Here is an 8,119-nt window from a genome sequence, read left to right as displayed (position 1 = left end):
GGTTTTTTCCCCGTTTTTTCCCGTTTTTTAAAATCGCGGCAAAATCCGGCAAATCGGCCGTTTTTCGCCCGCGGGACTGTCGAATCCGTTTTTAATTGAATATGGTGAATTCCGGCAGCCACCTGCCGGAATTCACCTGTCGAATTGTGTCGAATTAAAAAACGGCGATAATTTGCCGCGATTCGCCGCTTATTGCATATACCCCTATCTCTCTTTCCCTTTCTCCCCTGACACTCTCCGTGATACTGTCTCTCTCCCTCTCCATGACACTTTCTCTCTCTCTCTCTCTCTCTCTCTCTCTCTCTCTCTCTCCCTGGCACTGTCTTTCCCTCCCTCTCTCTCTCAGCCTGGTACTGTCTCTCTCTCCATCCCTGATAGTATGTGTCTCTCTTTCTCTCTCCCTGACTCTCTCCCTGACACCCTCTCTCTCTCTTGTTCTCTCTCTCCCTGTCTGTCTCTTCTTGACACTCTGACTTGCTCCCCTTCTCTTTTGCTCACCCTCCCTCCCTGACACTCTCTCTCCTTCTGAAACCCTCTCTCCCCCTCTCTTCCCCTCACCCCTTTTTCTCTCTCTCTCCCCGACACTCTCTCTCCATCTCTTTCTTGCTCCTCTTTCTCTCGCCCTCCCTCTGACACCCTCTCTCTCTCTCCCTGTTGCCCTCTCTCTCTCTTCTTCTCTCACCCCATTTTCTCTCTCTCTCTGACCCCTCTCTTTCTTGCTCCTCTCCCTCTTTCTCTCTCTCTCCCTGACACCCTCGTTGTCTCTCTCTCACTCCCCTCACTCTATATCTCCTACTCCCCTAAGGGGCATTGTAGTGACAATGGTGTGGGGGAGGGGGGCCCCTTTCAAGATTTTGCTATGGGGCCCTCAAAGTTCTAGTTACGCCCCTGATACAGACGGCTAGGCCAGTAAAGGCAATGGTGTTTGAATGGACAATTGCAAGTTTAGCTATCTTGCATGCATTTTGGGGTGAAATCCTAGTAACATCAGCTTTGGAATATTAAATGTTAAAAAGGAACAAAATCGATAAATGAGCTCTGCTTATTACAATCTGCATGATTTCTGCCAATAAGAGTTTTATATGCCCCAAGCCCTGCCGCATCCTTATAGTAAATGTTGCCCCCCCCCCCCCCACAAAAACAAACTCACCACAGTGCCTGTAAAAAAATGAGTATAGTACATAATTGAAGTACAAAGCTATACCAGCTGCTGTAATCCTATGTTATACACAGTACAAAGAAATACCACCTGCTGTCATCCAACATTATACAGTACAAAGCTATACCAGCTGCTGTAATCCTACTTTATATATACAGTACAAAGCTATACTACCTGCTGTCATCCTACGTTATACAGTACAAAGCTATACCAGCTGCTGTAATCCCACTTTATATATACAGTACAAAGCTATACCAGCTGCGGTCATCCTTCATTATACAGTACAAAGTTATACCAGCTGCTGTCATCCTACGTAATACACAGTACAAAGCTATACCACCTGCTATCATGCTACGTTATACAGTACAAAGCTATACCAGCTACTGTAATCCTACTTTATATATACAGTACAAAGTTATACCACCTGCTGTCAACCTATGTTATAAACAGGCTGTCTATAATTCCAAGGAGTCTACAGTAAGAACTACTTATGAGAATGTCGCCAAATTGTCAGTACACCTTAATGAGGCCATGGTAAGGAAATTCACGTAAAAAAAAAATTGTTCAGTGTCAGCACCTTTTTTGAACTAATTGTTTTTTTGCCATAAATTTCCTTACCATGACCTCATTGAGATGTACTGAAGATTTGGCAACATTCCGATAAGAATTTCTGGCTGTAGACTGGTTATAATAGGAAAACTTTTATTATAGACACCCTTAGAAAGCGATACCACCGGCTGTAATCTTACATAATATACAAAGCTATACCACCTGCTGTAATCCTATGATACTGTACAGCTTGTCTGAATGGTAGATATTTTATACAGCATTACAGAACACTAAATCTAAATAGTAATGTCCTTGTATAAGAGTAAACAATAACATTTACAGATATATAATAGTGGAGTGTAAGCTTTGTTACTAGACTTGCTCTGTAAAAGGGTGGTAATGCTGGCACACATGTAGGTTTTATTGGGTAACTGTTGTAGTGGGTTCACTACGATATGCCGGTGGCCGGGTTCCCAGCGACCAGCATACCGGCGCCGGGAGCCCGACCGCCGGCTTACCGACAGTGTGGCGAGCGCAAATGATCCCCTTGCGGGCTCGCTGCGCTCGCCACGCTACGGGCACGGTGGTGCGCTACGCGCTCCACACTATTTTATTCTCCCTCCAGGGGGGTCGTGGACCTCCACGAGGGAGAATATATGTTGGTATGCCGGCTGTCGGTATGCCGGCGGTCGGGCTCCCGGCGCCGGTATGCTGGTCGCTGGGAGCCCGACCGCCGGCATACTGAAGACCACCCGTTGTAGTATGTACGGACACAGTATTATCATCATTCTCAATACTGATTCTATGAAAATCTATAATCTTATTGGTCTAAAGAAATATAAATGTCTCATGCCACTAATAAGCATGATATTTACTAAGCACAATTGGCTAGTATGAGGCTCAACTAGCCCACCCTCCTACTCTCCAACTTCAATTATGGTGTGGCTAATGACAGCCATTGCTCAAACCTGAGAACTAGGGGCCTAATTCAGATCTGTTCGCTCGTTAGCGTTTTTCGCTGCGAAGCGATCAGGTGGGGGTGGATTATTAGATCAACAGTATCTAGGTCGACAATGTTTAGGTCGACCACTATAGGTCAACAGTCACTAGGTCGACAGGATTGGAAGGTCGACAGGGTTTTTAGGTCGACATGTGTTAGGTCGACAGGTCAAAAGGTCGACATGATGTTTTGTTTTGTTTTGTTTTTGGTGTCGTTTTCTTCGTAGAGTGACCGGGAACCCCAATTAGTGCATCGTGTCCCCTCGCATTGCTCGCTTCGCATGCCATACTTCGGGCAAGGTGTCTCGCTCCGCTACTGCTGCTCTCGGCAGAGGTTACCGTTCCAATCGTAGTCCACGTGGATCGTTAAGTATGAAAAAGTAAAAAAACGGGGGGGAAACTCATGTCGACCTTTTGATCTGTCAACCTAGCACATGTCGACCTAGAAACCCTGTCAACCTTCCAACCCCGTCGACCTAGTGACTGTCGACCTATAGTGGTCGACCTAAACATTGTTGGCCTAGACAGTGTCGATCTTCAGACCGGATCCCGATCAGGTAACTACTGCGCATGCGTCAGAGCTACTCAGAAACTGTACAAGCTGTTTTTGTACAGGTCGGCTGCACATGCGATCGCACGCTTGCAAAGCTAAAATACACTCCCCTATATGTTCGCAGCACTGCAAAAAATAGCTAGCGAGCGAACAGATCTGAATTAGGCCCTAGGTCCAAATGAAAATGGAGACTGGAAGCCCCCTCCTACGTGGTCGTAGTTCTGTCGAGTGCACAGGAGGGGGGAGTAATATCATCTGCAGCTGCAGTCTATAGCTGCGGTGGAGGGGGTGGTGGGGCGGGGTGCAATCATCCGTGGCTGCCCCCTCCTGTGGGAAGGGGGAGGGCAAACACATAGTGCCCATTCAAATATGTAGACTGCTATTGAAGGACCATACGCTAATTAAAATCGGGTTCACTACGATCTGCTGGCAGTTGGGCTCCCGGCGACCAGCATACGGGCGCCGGGAGCCCAACCGCCAGCTTACCGACAGTGTGGCGAGCGCAAATGAGCCCCTTGCGGGCTCGCTGCGCTCGCCACGCTACGGGTATGGTGGCGCGCTATTTTATTCTCCCTCCAGGGGGGTCGTGGACCCCCACGAGGGAGAAGAAGTGTCGGTATGCCGGCTGTCGGGATCCCGGCGCCGGTATACTGTGCGCCAGGATCCCAAGAGCCGGCATACTGAAGACCACCCATTAAAATCATCTATGGGCAGGTGGGTGGGGTGCTAGTCCAGACAAAAAGAGTCTCACTTTCAAGAGAAAAATATATACTCAAATACAGAGAAAAAATGGGACTCGGGGGATGGGTGGCAATTGCACGCCCTAATTTCAAACATAATAATAAATGCTAATATACTGAGATTTGTAGTGCCACACAGAGAAAAGAAGAATGCAAGTGCACACTTCAAACACTGAGAATACTGATAATTAGAATAAACTCTACAATTTAAATGGAGTGATAGTAAGGTTTCTTAGCACGTTTGGCCAAAAATCTAAATATTGGACCCTGTTGTCCACCAGTGTCTCTTTAAAATCAACTTCTCCACCAAGCTCACAGTCTACCTGTAGTAATTTTACCCCAGTGTGTCGGCGCATGGCAGGCAGACGACGGCTGTCTTAGGCTAGCGATCACCTCTGCCTGATTGTCAGGCAGAGGCGGACGCTGGGCGGGAGGGGGCGGGCCGCGGCAGCTGCATAATGTCACACACAGCCGCTGCGACCCGAGCAGCGACAAGTAACTCCTGCCAGCGCGCAGTAACTGCGCTGGCTTGGAGTTACTCCTACAGTACAAAAGCATCGCCGCAGTGCAATGCTTTTGTACTTCTGCGACAGGGGAGGGCCTGACATGCAGGGCGGACTAGCCCTGTGCTGGGCATCCCCCCTCCCGTATGTCAGTGTACCTGATCATAGCTGTGCTAAATTTAGCACAGCTACGATCAATTCTGAATCACCCCCAAAATCCCTTATGGACTACGAGAAAAGGATTTACCGGTAGGTAATTAAAATCCTATTTTCTCTAGCATCCATAAGGGATATTGGGGGAATCTAATACGATGTTGACGTCCCAAAGCTTCCAGTACGTGCAGGAACGTGTGGAGATGTCTGCAGCACCGCCTGCCCAAACTGGGTATCCTCTTTGGCCATGGTATCAAACCCGAAGAACTTCACAAAGGTGTTCTTCCCCAACCAGGAAGCAGCTCGGCATAGTTGCAAGACCAAGACACCACGGGCAGCCGCCCAGGAAGACCCCACCGATCTCCTAGAGTGGGCCTTCAGAGACTGTGGAACAGGTAAGGCTACCGACACATAGGCCTGTTGGATAGTAAGCCTAATCCAACAAGCAATGGACTGCTTCGAAGCAGAGCAACCCTTTTTCTGCGCATCATATAGCACGAACAAGGAATCCGTCTTTCTGATTTCAGCTGTTCTCTTGACAAAGATCTTCAAGGCTCGCACAGCATCCAATGCCTCTGGAGGAGCAGAAGTGCCAGAACTTGACGGACCCACAATAGGTCGATTCAAGTGGAACGCAGAGACAACCTTCGGTAGGAACTGCTGCCTAGTCCTGAGCTCTGCTCTGACCTCGTAAAAGACCAAGTAGGGACTTTTTTAATTCTGAGACACGCCAAGCAGAAGCCAGGGCCAATAACATCATCATCTTCCACATGAGGTACTTGTCTTCTACCGTCATCAGAGGTTCAAACCAGGATGACTGTAGAAAATCCAAAACTACATTCAAATCCCAGGGTGCCGTGGGCGGCACAAAAATGAGTTTTATGGTAAGAACTTACCTTTGTTAAAGCTCGTTCTGCGAGGTACACTGGGCTCCACAAGGATAGACATAAGGGTGTAGAGTAGGATCTTGATCCGAGGCACCAACAAGCTGAAAAGCTTTGACTGTTCCCAGAATGCATAGCGCTGCCTCCTCTATAACCCCGCCTCCCTGCACAGGAGCTCAGTTTTTAGTTAACCAGCCCAGTGCAGTAGCAAGAAAAGAGACGACAACGGTTAGTAGGCACATACACCACACTCTCACAACGGGAGAAGTGTCAGCGGCTAATGCCATACCAACCCAAAGGCACTAAGTACGTCAGGGTGGGCACCTTGTGGAGCCCAGTGTACCTCGCAGAAAGAGTTTTAACAAAGGTAAGTTCTTACCATAAAACTTGTTTTCTGCTGCGGGGTACACTAGGCTCCACAAGGATAGACATAGGGGATGTCCTAAAGCAGTTCCTTATGGGAGGGGACGCACTGTAGCGGGCACAAGAACCCGGCGTCCAAAGGAAGCATCCTGGGAAGTGGCAGTATCGAAGGCATAGAACCTTATAAACGTGTTCACGGAGGACCACGTAGCCGCCTTGCACAATTTTTCAAGGGTCGCACCACGGCGGGCCGCCCAAGAAGGTCCAACAGATCGAGTAGAATGGGCCGTAATGTGTGCAGGAGCTGATAGACCAGCCCTCACATAAGCATGTGCAATCACCATTCTAATCCATCTGGCCAAAGTTTGCTTGTGAGCAGGCCAGCCCCGTTTGTGAAATCCAAACAGCACAAAGAGAGAATCAGATTTCCTAATAGAAGTAGTTCTCTTCACATAGATACGGTGAGCCCGTACCAGATCCAAAGGCCGCTCTTTGGGAGACAGATCAGGAGAAACAAGTGCCGGAAACCACGATCTCCTGGTTAAGGTGGAACGAAGAAACCACCTTAGGTAAATATCCAGGACGAGTCCTAAGAACCGCCCGGTCACGGTGAAATATCAGATATGGGGAACTACAAGACAAGGCACCCAAATCCAACACTCTTCTAGCTGAAGCAATAGCCAGCAGAAACACCACCTTAAGGGAAAGCCACTCAAGATCAGCCGAACCAAGAGGTTCAAACGGAGACTCTTGTAGCGCCTCCAAAACCACCGACAAGTCCCAAGGAGCCACAGGCGGGACATAGGGAGGTTGAATACGCAACACACCCTGAGTAAAGGTATGCACATCAGATAAGGTCGCAATCTTTCTCTGAAACCACACTGACAAGGCATATATTTGAACCTTGAGGGACGCCAGACGCAGGCCTAAGTCCAGGCCCTGCTGAAGAAAGGCCAACAACTTGGCTGTACTAAACTTGGAAGCATCATAATCGTTAGATGCGCACCAAACAAAGTAAGAATGCCAGACCCTATAGTAAATCCGAGCAGAAGCCGGTTTCCGGGCCCGCAACATAGTTTGAATGACCACCTCAGAAAACTCTTTAGCCCTTAAGATGGAAGCTTCAAGAGCCACGCCATCAAAGACAGCCGGGCTAGGTCCTGGTAGACACAGGGGCCCTGAAAGAGGAGGTCTGGGCATTGTGGAAGTAGAATTGGACGCTCTGACAATAGGCCCTGCAGGTCTGAGAACCAATGCCGTCTGGGCCACGCTGGAGCTATGAGAAGCATATTTCCTTTTTCTTGCTTGAACTTCCGAATTACCCGGGGCAGGAGTGACACCGGAGGAAACACGTACGGCAGCCAAAACCTCCACGGCACCGCCAGCGCATCCACGAATGCTGCTTGAGGATCCCTTGTCCTTGCTCCGAAGACCAGAACCTTGTGATTGTGTCGAGACGCCATCAGATCCACGTCTGGAAGGCCCCACTTCTCCACTAGTAGTTGAAACACTTCTGGATGGAGGCCCCACTCGCCGGGATGTATGTCCTGACGACTGAGAAAGTCCGCTTCCCAATTCAGGACTCCCGGAATGAATATTGCCGATATGGCCGGTAGATGGCGTTCCACCCAATGTAGAATCCGTGAGACTTCCTTCATTGCCAAGCGGCTTCGCGTGCCGCCTTGATGATTTATGTAAGCCACTGTGGTGGCGTTGTCCGACTGTACCTGAACAGGACGGTTCTGAATTAAATGCTGGGCCAGGTTCAACGCATTGAAGACCGCCCGCAATTCCAGAATGTTGATCGAGAGGAGAGATTCCTCCTTGGTCCACCGACCCTGAAGGGAGTGATGCTCCAGCACTGCGCCCCAACCTCTTAGACTGGCATCTGTCGTCAACAGGGCCCAGTTGGATATCCAGAATGGACGGCCCCTGCACAATTGTCGGTCCTGGAGCCACCATAGCAGCAACAGACGGACCTCCGAAGTCAACGAGATCATGTGAGACCTGATAAGGTGAGGCAGGCCGTCCCATTTGGCTAGAATCAGCTCTGGAGGGGGCGAGAATGGAATTGAGCATACTCCACCATGTCGAATGCTGACACCATGAGGCCCAGCACCTGCATCGCCGAATGTATCGACACTTGCGGACGAGAAAGGAAGCAACGGATCCTGTCCTGAAGCTTCAGGGCTTTCTCCTGAGACAAGAACAACCTC

This window comes from Pseudophryne corroboree, chromosome 9, assembly GCF_028390025.1.
Source record: "Pseudophryne corroboree isolate aPseCor3 chromosome 9, aPseCor3.hap2, whole genome shotgun sequence".
In the NCBI taxonomy this organism is placed as follows: Eukaryota; Metazoa; Chordata; class Amphibia; order Anura; family Myobatrachidae; genus Pseudophryne; species Pseudophryne corroboree.
Note: the sequence above shows the minus strand (reverse complement) of the source record.